This window comes from Camelus dromedarius, chromosome 19 (genome assembly GCF_036321535.1).
Source record: "Camelus dromedarius isolate mCamDro1 chromosome 19, mCamDro1.pat, whole genome shotgun sequence".
Taxonomy (NCBI): Eukaryota; Metazoa; Chordata; class Mammalia; order Artiodactyla; family Camelidae; genus Camelus; species Camelus dromedarius.
This window is the reverse complement of record NC_087454.1, coordinates 32,992,574-33,008,754: the sequence shown is the minus strand read 5'-3', so window position 1 is coordinate 33,008,754 and position 16,181 is coordinate 32,992,574.

The following is a 16,181-nucleotide window of genomic DNA, read 5'->3' as shown; positions in this document are numbered from 1 at the left end:
AGGGGCTGAAGGACTACTCAATATTAATACTGAATCTTAAATTGTGTGGGAAATTTTTGCATGGTTTGTGAATGCAACGGATCATTCTGACTATTATAATAGATAAAAGAATTTATGTTTAGTAAATATAGGGTTTTTTTAACATTTTTTATTGCTTTATAATCATTTTACAATGTTGTGTCAAATTCTAGTGTAGAGCACAATTTTTCAGTTATACATGAACATATATATATTCATTGTCACATTTTTTTCTCTGTGAGCTACCATAAGATCTTGTATATATTTCCCTGTGCTATACAGTATAATCTTGTTTATCAATTCTACAATTTTGAAATCCCAGTCTGTCTCTTCCCACCCCCTTGGCAACCACAAGTTTGTATTCTATGTCTATGAGTCTATTTCTGTTTTGTTATGCTTTGTGTTTTTTTTAGATTCCACATATGAGTATTTTTTATATGCCTGAATAAATTCTCCTGGTATTTCATATATATTTTAAATATTGACAAGATGAATCATAAAAGAGACAACATGGTTTAAAAACTATGTGTGTGTGGATATATATAGAGAGAAAAATTGTATATCTGTATCTATTTATTTTTATTTACATATGCATATGTACATATATAGTTGATATGCATGAGTGCATTTTCTATAAAATATTAAGTAGCTCATTTGACTAAACTCATCACATAATTGACGCCATATTCTGGGTTCTGGTAGGTGAATTTTTCTTCTTCGGTTGAATTTTCCTCGTTTTGGTATCAGACCTGTAATAAACAAAGTTGAGCTTCAATTTGCCGCATTTTAAAGTCTCTAGGACAAAGTCTGCATGTTTTCCAGCCCTGTCCCACTCTCCCCCACTCCTGTGAGGCTCAGGGGCCATTTCCCTTCATCTGCCAAATCCTAATGCAGCTCTGAGGCCTGTAGCGGGCCGCGTTCCTGACAGCTGCCCCAAGACCCCAGGGAGAAACGGGGCTAATCACCAGTCCCCACAAAGAGAGGGCACAAGGCAAGGTTCTCCACCCCCCACCAAGAAAATAAAGAGCCAGGCAAACCTTCCCCCACACCCTTGGCTTCCCAGGCTGGGCCCCATCTCTCCCACAGAGATGGACAAAGCTCTTAATAGAGAAATTGGAAAATTTGACACTCTTTGGGGATAAAGAGGGCCTCTAGGAACGTGAATCTGCCCTTGAGCAAAGCTACTTTACATAGTCACGGCCATTATTTTATATGATTATTTCTCTTTAATCATCATTAGCACGTTGTCATATAAAAAACCCTTCTTTCTAAAACAGCCCCATAAAGTATCTTTAATAACCATTCAACAAAACAACAAGAAATGTGACGTTTAGTTATAAAGTTCCCTGATTTTATTTTTTTAAATTGGAGGACAGTCAGTTATAATGTGTCAATTTCTAGTGTACAGCACAGTGTCCCATATATACATATATGTATATGTCATGCATAGATGTTCATCTATTCGTTTTCATATTCTTTTCCACCCAGGTTTAATTTCTGTTATGGGTGGTTTGCTTTATTTTTCTTAAAGGAAAACAAGCCCTCATTTCCCGACTTATTATCTGATTTCCACATCCCAATGTGTCAGTTTTCTTTTGCTTACAGAATTAAACTTATGAAAAGATAAATACTTCTGTACGGCAGGAAGGAATTCAAGCTTTCTTTAGTCAAGAATAGCTACTATTGGATCGCTCCTTTGAATACATTCCTGTTTTAAAAAGTAGTCTGGGCAACTGCAAGGGCAGTTCCTCTGGCAACATTTACTGGCACTTCTGCTTTCTGAAATCCAAGGTCAGGACGCAGGTAAGTCACCACCCAGCCTCTGCCTCCTTCATGGTGTGGGAAAGTCTCAGTCGTGTTTCTTGACCTCAAAGCGGCTCCCATTAGAATCTTTGTATTAGACATTTCCGGATCCATTAGAGTTCCGTCATTTTCATGTTTAAACTTTCGGAAGATTTCCTTAGAAGTGTAAGACATGTCTTCCACTGGAGGCTTTCGTCAGCCCCTGCCCTTGCTGGGACCACAGGAAGCGCCCTGGGATTGAAAGGCGGCAGAAGAGCGTGAAAAGGACATGAGACAAGTGGTCCTGTACATCACGCAGACAGGAGGCGCAGGGCCCCAGCAGTCCACCCTGTGCCTCCGGGTCCCAGGTCTCTAACTTCCTCTGTTGCATCGCTCCCTCTGGGCCTCTTTGGCACTCGGCTGCTGGGTCCAGAGTTTCTCCCTCCTGCTCAAGGCAGTCCCTGTGGGTACTGACAGGATTCCCCATGTCTTGCCTCTGTTGGCTTCCCACCTGCTCCCCCCTGTCTGGCGTCCATCTGTCCACAGCCCTGTCTAGAAAAGTCTCCCATGTGTGTATCTTGTGGGTGTGCAGCGCTTCTCAAGCGAACCCAGGCATTTAAGAAGGCCAAGAATTCCTACCTGATGCAGCCAGGGCTCTGTACTCTCAGGGAGAGGGCTCCATGTTGGCTCTAAGCTACTGGAATGAAGAAAGTTCTCATCACAAGGCTGCCCTACATGCTTACACCTCCATTTTCTCTGGTGTTCTGGAGAGCAGTGGACTCCGACTATGCAGAGGGGAACTGCCGCAATGTCAATTAGAATGGTGCTAGGTGGCACCAAAAGACAATTCCCTTCCTGGCTAGGGATTTCTGTGTCACTCTGACCGCCATCCAAGTAAATATACAGAGGCACTGGCAGCACAAAGACAGCCACCTGGACCACCGGGGCAGCAGCAGGACTCCAAAAAGCCATCATTTCTCATTCTCCTTGGAGCCATAATCCAAGGACAGTGTGAATCGTACTCCTACTGGAGCGACACATACTTCAGGGGAGATGATTTATGCGAAAGAGGAGACTCAACTCTTTTTTGTAACTTGTCAGTGTTAGTAAGTAAATCAGTTGTCACGTGCAATAAATAAACCAATAGATTAAATAGGTCTAACTTGTTCTAGGTTAAGAAGACTGTTAATTACCAACATTACTACCTACTAGTTGTGTTGCCCAGAGCTGGTTATTCATCTCTTGAAATTCCATTTTCTGTATCTGTGAAATGATTTTTTTTAAAAACCTTACTTCTTAAGAGTAATTGTGATAATTAAATAAGAAATTATTTAATAAGTACCTTGACTGAAAGGTTTGGAGAATTGTAAAGCAATGCAAATATTCCATTTTTATTGCTTCCGATTAAACAATTTCCAAGCTTCCATTAACCATTTCTTTTCAGAGCTCTGTCCTTATTTTCTGTTCCTCGCATGTTTAATTTTTATGATTATTTGTCTTGTCTTCAAGGGTCAGGACTTCCTCAGCGATTGCATCAGGCAGTTCAGAGGCAAATTGCACATTGTTAAACCAGGTCGTGTGTTAGAGCAGCAAACAAATCACCACATAAAACTTTTATATTTAGCATTAGGAAAATTAGAGCATTTTATCGCAAGAGGGTTAAAAAAACATAGCTTCATCTTTCCTTCCTTGGAGATATCTTGACCTCCTTCGCAGGCTCATTACAATGAATCTCTAATAAAAATTATTGTAAAGCACTTTGCAGAAAAAAAGTGCTATATAATTGCTTAAAATAATAATTAGATTTGAGTCCATTATTGCACAGAGCAATTGCTACCCACCAGATAGCAAGTAACTTACTTGTTCTTCATTCCTTTCTGAAGGACTTTTTACACTTCGTCTTGGGACATTTACCTTGTCGGTTTCGATGGGCTCTGTCAGCACTGGTATCACAAAATCCCTGCAGGGTTACAAAGGGCTGATGGTTCTTTCTCTCCCTAAAGCCGTTTCTCAGCAGTTTCTAAAGCCTGGATCTGAAACCACAGTAGACCTTGCTGACTGTGTTCTTTGGGCCGAACTATAAAGTGGAAACATTAGCGTTACTTTATGACATAGTCATTTCCTGTTGTTTCCGTTAGGGTTTTCAGTGGAGATCTTCTCTTGTAAATTTACCCAGGTTACTGGTATAAATACTCTTTTTAATGTTCCTTCTGAATAACTCTAGAGGTCCCAATTTTTCATGGATCTTTTTGCTAGGGGCTTAGGAAGAGGATAATCCATGCTGTGAATCATAACAATGCCATCGCCACCACTGATAGTAGCAACTGATGCTTATTGAGCACTTAAAAATATTCCAGGTTCTGTGCTAAGTGCTTTTTAAGCATTACCTATTTAATTTGGGGGGGGGGGGTTGGTTGGTTTGATTTCTTGATTGTATAGTAGTATCTCATTGTGGTTTCATTTTTTTCTAGTACATGTATATTTTCATTGAAGTCTAGTCAGTTTACAATGTTGTGTCAATTTCTGGTGTACAGCATAATGCTTCAGTCATACATGAACATTTTCATATTCTTTTTCACCACAAGTTACTACAAGGTATTGAATATAGTTCCCTGTGCTATCCAGTATGAACTTGTTGTCTATCTGTTTTAAATATATTAGTTAGTATCTGCAAATCTCAAACTCCCAATTTATCCCTTCCCACCCTCTTCCTCCCCAGCTAAACATAAGTTTGTTTTCTATGTCTGTGAGTCTGTTTCTGTTTTGTAAATAAGTTTGTTTCTCTTTTTTTTTTTTCTTTTTTTACAGTCCACATGTAAGTGGTATCGTATGGTATTTTTCTTTCTCTTTCTGGCTTACTGCACTTAGAATGGCAATTTAATTTTTACAGAAATGTATGCAGTAGGTACAATGAAAGGCTTAGTTAAATTTTTATCCAAGATCACACAGGTGGAATGAAGCCTTGAGCCCTGAGATTCTGTCTCAGACCGGTATTACTGTTGTTAAAGTGACCTTTCTGCAGATGAAATCAGTAGGTTTCCTCTGTGAACATAAAAACCATAGATTCGGTTTACAAGGACTTTTTACTTTGTGTTTCCATTGTCTCTTAACTACCCATTCAACTACTTTTCATCCAGTTGCACTAATACTCCACAGGAATTTTCACAAGATCGGGAGGTGCATCTGCTCCTGTAAATACAGTTGAAGCTTATAAACTAGTGTCTATTTTCAATGAGTCCCTGAAAATACATACAGATTATTGGGTAAATTATATCTCCCACTTGTGTTCATAAGCACAGCTGCTTTTTCCGTTCTGCTGAAGTTCAAAATTAACTAAGGGATGTATACCAGAGAATGTTACAGTGAAAGGCTATAATTTTAAAAATTATCATTTGTCCGAGGCATGTGAAATGAGTGACATGGCTAAAAGGCTACGCAAAATTGTGATTCAGCACAAAATTCATGTTTTTTAAGCCGATGTTCAAATACTACATAACCTTGAGAAAGTTAATTAACTTTAGGCTCATCCTCTGCAAAAGAAGTAAAATAGTAGTAAAAAATAATTAATAATTAACACTTAATAAATGCTTTCATGCCAGGCACTGCTCTAAGGGATTTAGATGTATTAACTAATAAGTTTCTTCTTCACAACAGTCCTAAGAGGCAGACATTTTAACAGAGAGGAAGGTAAGGCACATTCAGATTGAGTAACTTGCCCGAAGTCCTCAGCAAATGAATGGGGAAGCTAGGATTCAAGCTCCCAGGTTTGACTGAAGAACCCAGAACCTTAATTGCTCTCTGAAAGCACATGGTTGAGTGTCTGGCACATGGCAGGTTCAAAGAAATAAGTCCCCTATTGGCAGCGGGTAATGACGGCAATGACCATTTGTTGACCGATCACTGGGGAACAAGGGAGGGCATTTTAGGTACTGTTAAATTTTCAGATACAATCACAGCCCTAAAAAAAAGCACGAAAAGGAAATATCTTTGTTCCCAAGAAGAGCTGTCCTAAATGTGGCTTTAATGTAGGAATGAGACGTGTTCTTACGACCTCAGGTTAAAACATCTCACCTTCCATCTTGTAGATGTTTGTCTAGAGAGGGTGATTTATAAATCATTCAGTAACAGATGATGTTATAACTAAAGCAGTGGGAGTTTGGAAATACCTACATCAGATTAAGCCTGTGTTTATTTCAAAAAAGGCTCTGATCTAGCTTGGATTTTTGGCAGGCTCAACATGAGGCCAACATGAACTATTGTAAATCAAAGCTTTTATTTTTAAAGTCAAACTTGGAATATTTCCAGTCCCAATTAAGTATCATTTGATGTGTTTTGGCCTTCTCTTTTTTGGACAAAAACTTCCCTTTCCCTTCTTATATTTATGGTCATGAACTCCATTTGGACTTAATGCTTCTAAGAAGTTTTGCTTCAGAACATTATAAAAACCTCAGGGCTTTTACAAGTTTTGTGCCAAGAAATACAGACCAAGATCGAGCTGCAACCCATAGACAGACTCAAACATAAATATAGAATCACAACTACAATTACCATTTCACTTTCTTCATCAAATTGTTTCTAGCTTTTGAAAGTTCTGAATCCCAACACTGCTCTGTACCTCATCTGCGGATTGCTTCAGTATTTTTTAGATTAGACTCATAATTATAAAGTAATAAATAGCTCATTTAACCAATGGAAAAAAAGTCAGCAGTCACACCAAGGGAAGTTACTCAAGGGAAAGCTCTTTAAAAAGGCTCTCCAGAGATTTTAACAAAATAATTTATGATTATCTCATACTGTGCATGAATAACCTTCATAAATATGTCACAGTACAATCCAATTAATTATGCATCCTAAATGGCTTGATAATTTATGAAATTGTGGAATTCTGTGTAGCCTGACTTTTAAAAACGAATATAGATGGTAGAGAAAGGAGAATTTTGTAACTGCAAATCAGAAATTTTACATAGATCATGCATCCACATTCTCCTTGCTCTGTAGATTTCTGGATTATTGGATAGCTGTATCTACAGAGATTTTAGTTCAGCTTTTATTCTTGCAGAAGGTTTCAGGCTCAAGTTACTTTGATCTTTTTTTTTTTTCTGAGCTGATTCGCCTTCTAAGTGATTCATTTTATAAAATTAAAAATATTACATAAGAAAAGCTGAATACGCTATCACCAAATCTCTGTTTAGAAAAGATACTGGATACAATTTACCAGCAAAAATTTTTAAATGACATTTTCCATATGAAAGATGCCCAGAGTGATAGGACCATGGAAAGTCATGATATTATCTATTTATTTATTTTTAAAATAAGGGTTGAGAACATATTGTCGGCATGTGGCTGAGGTTAGATGTAACCCTGCAAGAATTAAAACAAGCTCTGCTCTTTCATGGGATCCAAAAGTTGAGTTTTGCTGCCAACCCTGAAGACAAAAGCTCAGCTAGATTTGGTGATTTCCAAATCACCATCGTATCCAGTGACGTGACCTTATCTGATTTAAAATATTTTTAATTATTATTATATGCTTTAGAAATGTTTAATTGTCCACAGATCAGTATTTCACGAATGTCTCACTAGCTGACAGAGGTGGAAAACTGAAATATCTTTGTGAAAGGTATTTGGGTAAATGATAAAAATTTACTGTTAGAAACTGACACATTGCAGCTGACTGTACTTCAATTTAAAAAAAAAAATTACTCTTAGAACTTCTCCTTATCTTTGTTATGTGAATAGTTGAAAAATTCTTCAGTTTTCCATTGATGAGAGATTTTGGAGAGAAAGACTAATGAGAGTTCTATGGACCTCAATTTTTTTTTCAGTGAGTATAGTGAGTGTAACCTAGAGGGACAACAAATTGGATTTGGGTTCTGGTACCACTCTGCACATATTCCTTAACTAGTAAATTTTCTGTCTTTAAAATGTTTGTTTTACTCTCAAAATAATTACAGATTTATAAGAAGTTTCAAAGAAATGTATAGGAAGTTACCATGAACCCTCTTGCTTCCTCCAGTGCTAATGTCTTGCATAATTATCAACATCTTGCATAGTTTTCAATATCAATACCTGGAAACTAACATTGGCACAATTTACAAGGCTTCTGTAGTTTTTTCTAGTCAGTTGCTCATTCACTGTTGTGTTTGTGTATGTGTGTGTGTGTGTAGCTCTGTGCAATTTGTAAAGGTTTATTTTTATTGAAGTATAGTTGATTTACAATGTTGTATTAGTTTCATGTGTATAGCATAATGATTCAGTTTTATGTATATTATATATATATATACATACACACATACATATATATATTCTTTTTCAGATTCTTTTCCATTATAGGTTATTACAAGATATTGAATATAGTTCCCTGTGCTCTACAGTCTTTGTTGTTTATTTTATATATAGTAGTGTGTATCTGTTAATCCCAAATTCCTAATTTATCGCCCCACCCCTTTCCCCGTTGGTAACCATAAGTCTGTTTTCTATGTCTGTGAGTCTGTTTCTGTTTTATAAATAAGTTCATTTGTAACATTTTTTTAGAGTCCACATATGTCATATGGTATTTGCCTTTCTCAGTTTGATTTATTTTACTTAGTATGACAGCCTCTAGGTCCATCCACGTTGCTGCAAATGGCATTAATTTTATTGCATGGGTAATAAATACAGAGATATATCATCAGCATAAGCCTTTCTCATACTCCGTTAGATTCTATTGATATTAATATTGTTGTATCAACCATTCACCATATCACTGCTTATTTATCCTCCATGAGTTCTATCAGTTGCTGAGCGTGGGGTTATTAAAACCCCTAACTTCAATAGTAGATTTGCCCACTCATTTCATCTTGTCAGATTTTGCTCCATGCATTTTGAAACTCTGTTCTGTGGTGCATTCACATGCAGGACGGCTGCATCTTCTTCATGACTTGATGTTCTCACCATTGTGTAATATCACTCTTTGTCTCAGTAATTGTCTTCACTCTGTAGTCTACTTTGTATGGTATTAATCTAGTCACTCTTGTGGTTTTTTAAAATCAATGTTTGCATGATGTATCTTTTCCTCATCCTTTCAAATTCAACCTACAAATGTCATTATATTTGAAGTGAGTTTCTTTTAGACAGCATATAGATGGATTGTAAATTTTTTAAACCAGATCTGCCAGTCTCTGTACTTTAATTTGGGTAATAATTTTTTTGCTTTTAAGTTCTTGTCAGGTAATTCCAACATCTTCATTCTGATAATTGTCAATTGATTGTCTTTTCTCATTCAGGTTGTATGTTTCCTGGTTCTGAGTACGATTCATTATTTTTCATCCTGTTATGGACATTGTGCATGTTAGGAGACTTGGTTCTATTTAAGTATTCTGTTTTAGTGGGCTGTCATCCTATTTAGGGGTAGTGTATAGGCACTGGTCTACATTTAAAAGCTATAATTCCAATAACAATTGAGTTTTTAGATCCCTTGAAATGCCACTTCGGTCTGTTTTGTTCTTCCATTGCTCTGAGGCTGCCACTCAGTGTTTTCAGGTGCCACCTGAGCTGCCTGGTGCCCATGGATGGGAAGTTCAGGAAAGACTGGGTCTCTGTAGCTTTTTGCCACTAATTAAAGGCTGGGTACCATGTACCAGGTACCATGCAGATGCCAGGATATCAAACTTGCAGATGCTACTGGATGTTGGGCTGGAGTTGGAGGCTTCTCATGAGGTCGCTGCATGGTTGCCCACTTCCCAGTACTTTGGCTAAGGAAAGCAGACTTTTCTTGTATTTATTACACCCCTACCCCTCTCTTTTGTTGTGTCTGTCCCTGTTGGGTTAGACAGTATAGGTCTGGGTTACTGGCCTTTTTGGATATATGGAAAATAAGAAGAAAACCAAGGAAACTCACTGTGGTGTTGACTCTTTAAATCTTGAGTTCTCTATCCAGTCAGCTTCTCCTTTTCACCCTTTTGAGTCTTTTTATGATTTTTATTGAATTATTTCCAGGGTATTTAGTTGTATTTAGAGGAGATAGCAGAGAAAACTGGCTCTATACCATCTTTGTCTGGAAATGGAAGCCTTCTTAATTTCTTTGTGCTTCTATTTTCTCACATATAAAATGGATATAACACTACCTTATAGTCAAGGTTGTTGTAAAACTTAAAATAACATGTGTGAAACTTTTCATGTCATGACTAGCAGGTTGAGAGACCCAACAAATCCTAGTTTTCTTTTCCCCTTCCTTGTCTTCCTTGAATCACGTGATAACGATGTGTAGGAAAATTTCTCTAATATTTTCAGAGTTTTTGGAATAATGAGGTAAGACCCAAACTACCTCCTCTACTGAAAATAAGCCCCAGGAAGCCCAAATCTTTTTCATAACATTTTATTTATTTATTTATTTATTTATTTATTTATTTATTTATTTAAACATTTTTTATTGACTTATAATCATTTTACAATGTTGTGTCAAATTCCAGTGTTCTGCACAATTTTTCAGTTATACATGAACATATATATATTCATTGTCACATTTTTTTCTCTGGAGCTACCACAAGATCTTGTGTATATTTCCCTGTGTTATACAGTATAATCTTGTTCATCTATTCTACAATTTTGAAATCTCAGTCTGTCCCTTCCCACCCCCCTACCCCCTTGGCAACCACGAGTTTGTATTCTATGTCTATGAGTCTATTTCTGATTTGTATTTGTGCTTTGGGTTTTTTTGGTTTTGTTTTGTTTTGTTTTGTTTTTTTTAGATTCCACATATGAGTGATCTCATATGGTATTTTTCTTTCTCTTTCTGGCTTACTTCACTTAGAATGATATTCTCCAGGAGCATCCATGTTGCTGCAAATGGCGTTATGTTGTCGGTTTTTATGGCTGAGTAGTATTCCATTGTATAAATATACCACCTCTTCTTTATCCAGTCATCAGTTGATGGACATTTAGGCTGTTTCCATGTCTTGGCTATTGTAAATAGTGCTGCTATGAACAATGGGGTGCATGTGTCATTTTGAAGTAGGGTTCCTTCTGGATATATGCCCAGGAGCGGGATTCCTGGGTCATATGATAAGTCTATTCCTAGTCTTTTGAGGAATCTCCACACTGTTTTCCACAGTGGCTGCACCAAACTGCATTCCCACCAGCAGAGTAGGAGGGTTCCCTTTTCTCTGTAGCCTCTCCAGCATTTGTCATTTGTGGATTTTTGAATGATGGCCATTCTGACTGGTGTGAGGTGATACCTCATTGTAGTTTTGATTTGCACTTCTCTGATAATTAGTGATATTGAGCATTTTTTCATGTGCCTATTGATCATTTGTATGTCTTCCTTGGAGAATTGCTTGTTTAGGTCTTTTACCCATTTTTGGATTGGGTTGTTTCTTTCTTATTAAGTTGTATGAGCTGCTTATGTATTCTGGAGGTCAAGCCTTGGTCGGTTTCATTTGCAAAAATTTTTTCCCATTCTGTAGGTTGTCTTTTTGTTTTACTTATGGTTCCAGGAAGCCCAAATCTTAACAGCTCTAATTTTTAGTTCCTAAGGTGATACTTCCCTGGAACTTGGGAAGGCCACTGGGCTAGAAGTAAATTACTCATGTAAATATCCACATTCAGACAACATAATGGAAGAAGTTATATTGATGGGAAAACTGAAAAGAGAGATGAGTTGCAGGGGTATAAGCTTGAGGACATCTTCAGAAGACAGAAGGGGAGGGGGCAGAGGAGGAGGAAGAGGGAGAGGAGAGGCGATGTTAACTGGGGTGTCACAGTTCAGGTTTATGGGCAGCACTAGGAGTAGGAAAGGGAGAGACTCTGCCAGGAGAGGAAATGTTGCTTGAGCTAGTCCTACAAACCTGAGTTTATCTGTCTGTGCCATGTTCCCCACCCCAGGGCCTACACCCAGTTCTTTCCAAATGGCAACTGTTCTGTTCTGTCCTTGCTTCTCTGTCAGAGACTCAACAATGATTTCCTCTTAATATCACTTAGCAAACACTTAGTGGAAATAACATTTCTCTTCTGAATAGCTGATGAGTGTTTCCAAGACTCAGTTGAAAACATTATTAAAAAGCTAAAAATAAAAATTCCCATTTGTAGATACAACAACTTAAAATGCCACTATATATTTTGATGATTTTATATCTCTGGGCAATATGATTATCACTTACCATGTGTAAGATTTAATAAGGCAATTATAAATATAACATATGTTGCCAAATGCTACAACAACAGCAAGTAAATGGAGTCTTTTTAATCTTAGTCTCAGAAAGGAGTTAATGTACCATTTCCCTAATTTATAATCAAAATACTAAATAAAATTCAGTTTAACAGTTATAGCATAGCTAAGGTGTTTCATATCATAAACTTCATAAAGCTGAAGGAAACCTTGTCTTTTTAATTGAAAGAGATTAGAGGGAAAATGAATTTTAATATGTATATACACTGTTACAAGATAATAGCAAACTAAGGCGCTGCGTAGTGCTGAAACCTGGTTGATAAGCTTCCATCTCTTCTAGGTCTCTGCACAAAATTGAGAGGAATCCATGTATGTACATGTATGACTGAAACATGATGCTGTACATCAGAAATTGACACAACATTGGAAACTGACTACATGTCAATAACATAAATAAATTGTATCTCAAAAAAAAACTACTAAGAAATCTAGAGGAAAAGAAAGAAAGAAAAATTACATAAGAAAAATCATATGTAATTTTTAAAGAAATAAAAGAGGAGGGGTGTGTGTGTGTGTGTGTGTGTGTGATTCTGAAAAGGACAAGGTCTCACTCACTGTCTCACCTGTAATAACTAAAGGTGGCACAGCCTGAATCACAGGTAGGGAAATCAGCTTTTAGAAAAATGTAAAATGAATACCTATGAGCCATTAAGTTAAAACTCACTGATGTTTGCCCTGATCCCTCAATTTCACAGTTTTCATTGCATTGTCTCTTGAGGGTGAGGTAGGAAATAACACAGTCTCACTTATAATCAGAGAACCAGGAGCTCCTTAAATAGTGGCTGAGGGAGGGGAGACTAGAAACAACCAAGGTTCACGTCCACCCAACACTCTCATTGCTCTGCCATCCTGCACACGTTTGCTAATAGCGACATGAACGCAGATCCCAGTGGGTTCAAGAAGTTTTGGAGGAGAGCATACTGCCTCTGTTCCCCACCACAAGCCTTAACTTCCCAAAGAGACAAACAGTAGTAACTGCCAGAGACAGCAAAGGCACACAGCAAGCCATGCACGTTGCAAAACATAACTTACTGAGTCCCAAATAAAATTCACTATTTTTCCAAGATACTATACATTTAAAGCACAGAAAACCAATGAGTGCTGGCTTCTGAGGAGTTCCACGTCTCCAGATCCAGGAGATGTGTTTTATCCTAGGTCTCTTTATCCGTGCTGTGCTTATGGATTTAGAAATAGAAGACAAACCACTTACAAGACCCTACACTGCAGTTGCCTTGTGGGCAGGAAGAGGCATTGTTATCACAAGAAGGACAGACAGCGTGTGTCTGAGGAAGCACATGACCACCAAGATCTGATTCAGATTTTCCAAAGGTGCAGAAACACTTCCTTTACTAGAATTAGTGAGGTCAACAATTCTGTAATCCCATCAAAAGAAACTCTCATTTATACTCATGTAATATACATGAAAGCTGGGTCTTTCCTTAGGCAACATAAATTGGTCATTTCGATACAACCAATTTGACCTTCTTAGTGAGAAACAGAGCTACTTGGTCTTTTCATGTTTCTAATTCAGAATGAGCATCATTGTTTCTTTACTGGAGAGGAAATAATAAACTCTTATCATGTAAAATTTACTTTAGATTGGCTCTGTGACCAAAGTAGGGAAACAATGTGAAACAAAATACCGTAACATAATCTTTTCAGGGGCATGCGTGGGACCAAAATGAAATGTGCTTTCCTCCTGGAGGCAGTCAGAGATTTTTCAACACTGCAGAGCTCAACCACAGACAGGTGGAGGGGAGAATCTGAGAGTCTGGGTGGATAGTTGGGGGAAGTAGGGAAGAACTATTTATCTTAGACCAACTCTGTTTCTCTCCGCTCTATTGACCAGGCTTTCATGTAAGACTTGATTTTTTTTTAAATGAAAAATCATTTTTGCATTTTTATACACAGCTGCTCCAATTCTTTGTTGGCATCTTTACCTATGATTTTAGTTCTACCCTCTTCCTCTTCCTTTCCCCCTTACTATCAACTCTAAATTAAATTAATACTACTTGACTCTCGATGATTATCACCACAAGTACTGTAGTTCAAAAATAAAAATTTATATATATATACAGTCAAATGATAATTGAATAATTCCTGCTGCGTATCTCCCAAAATGCCAAGGTGTACTTTCCCCTGGATATCAAACAATAATTCTTCACTGACCTTCTGAAACACTGAAACGGCCAGGATGGCTAAGTCCCACTCTCTACCTTCAGGAATTTAGTGTGAATGCAAAAACAAATTAAAAAAAAAAATTATAAGGTAGAATATGACAAAAGTAAAGCAAGTAGATATGAATAATGTTTCACTTGAGTACAGTTAATCTACATAGCTTGCTTCAATGTGAAGGGAAAGAAAGGAATTGGCATTTACACAGCTGTAGATCACTTCAAGCAAATAAAGAGTATCAAAAATGGTTTTCCAGGACCGTAAATTAGATGCAAATTCAGGAGAATAGTATGATATAAATAGAAAAAAAAGAGAAAATTGTGAACTATAAAGTTGATTAGTATTATAGCATTTTGCTGTTTTAAAACTTTAAATGGTTTTCCATTATTTTACAGGCTGAAATCCAGATTTCTCAGGATGACATAGAATAGCCTCCATGTTTTGGCCGGTTTTTCTTTCTAATTTCACCTTGGATCCATTTAGTCTCCCCCTAGTCACCTGGTGGGTTTGCTCCCCATCATACCCGAGGATACATCTGCATCTTGGTCCTGTTGGCCCCAAACCCTGCTCTTCACTTGTTAAAGTCTTGTGTTTCCATTAAGAGCCCACCAGGGTGAGCTACCTGGGGCTCCCTGTTCCTCTTTCACAGCTCTGTCCTCTGTGTCATTTCTATCACTAAATTGGTACTCTCTCTCTAGGTACATATGTAGTATTGCCTTTCATAATCCTGTTTACTTGTCTCTCTGTGTTCACCTAGAATGTTATAGCTCTTTGAGAGGAAAAAAACACAAAAAAAGATCTACACTACCTTGCACTACCTAAGTACAGGATAAGGTTTCTCAGCAGAGGGGCTACTGACGTTTTGAGCTGGATCATGTTTTGTTCCGGGGCGGGGGCTGCCTGTGCCTTGTAGGATGTTTTGTTAGTAGCAGCTCTGCCCTCTGCCCAACAGAAATCAGCAACCCCCTGCCCTCTGTTGTGCTGGTCAGAAAGTCTCTCGCCATCTCCAGGATCTCCAGGGTCAAGAACCACCGTATTGGAACAGGGCTTTGCATGTATGAATTGACAGTATATGTGATGGTGATGGGTTGATGGGTTTAGTGGATTAACATACACAGATGAAAAGTTGAGCCTAAACTCCATGCATCTCTAGCATTTAGTAATATCTTATATGACTGCCATAATTTTTTAATGTGACTTTTAATGACTAAGCCTGCATTATAATTTGCACCATTACCTGAAATAGAAAGTTTCTGTTAAGAGTTTTCTTTCCCTCTCTCACTCTCTCTCTCTTTACTACGTCTGCTATGGAAGATATATAGAGGTAATACATTTGCAATTGGATTCCTCCTGGCATAGCAGCCATGATCAGTGACAAGGACACAGGGAAAGGAAAAATGGTCCTACCTTAGGGCTATTCCAGAAGTGCCCACTCCTTTAGAGACTGAAGCTGTTAAAGCTAATGACAATACTGCTTAACTTTATTAACTTATCCACAGTTACAAAGCGGTGGAGTCGCAGCAAATGCAGCTATGGATATTTTAAATCTCATACGAACCCCTGCGCAGACTGTAAATTTGTTCTTCTCTTGAAATAGCTCAAACTACCTTCACTGCAGACTTGAACGTATAATTCTCAGAGGGCCCAATTATTCCTAGACCCACACTCTCTAAGTGTCAGGGGTGACGAAGGATCTTAACTCTTTCAGTTAACCGAGGAACAATTTAATGAGTTACTACTATAAGAAGTGGTTTTTGGGGTTTTTTTGGTTTTTTTTTTTTTTTGGTTTTTTTTTTTTTAATCTCAAAGCCTAAGGCGGAACTGTTCCAGGGCATTCTGTGGGACCTCAGTGGCCAACAGATGACTAAGTCTTCATGAAAAATCAACGCTTAACCAAGGAATGACAGGCACTCAGGGGATTCCAATTTGTTAACTCAAAGTCTTATCCCATAAAAAAAAAGAAATATACTGGCAGTTCTGTGCCTCAATTTAATCATGTTCTTTC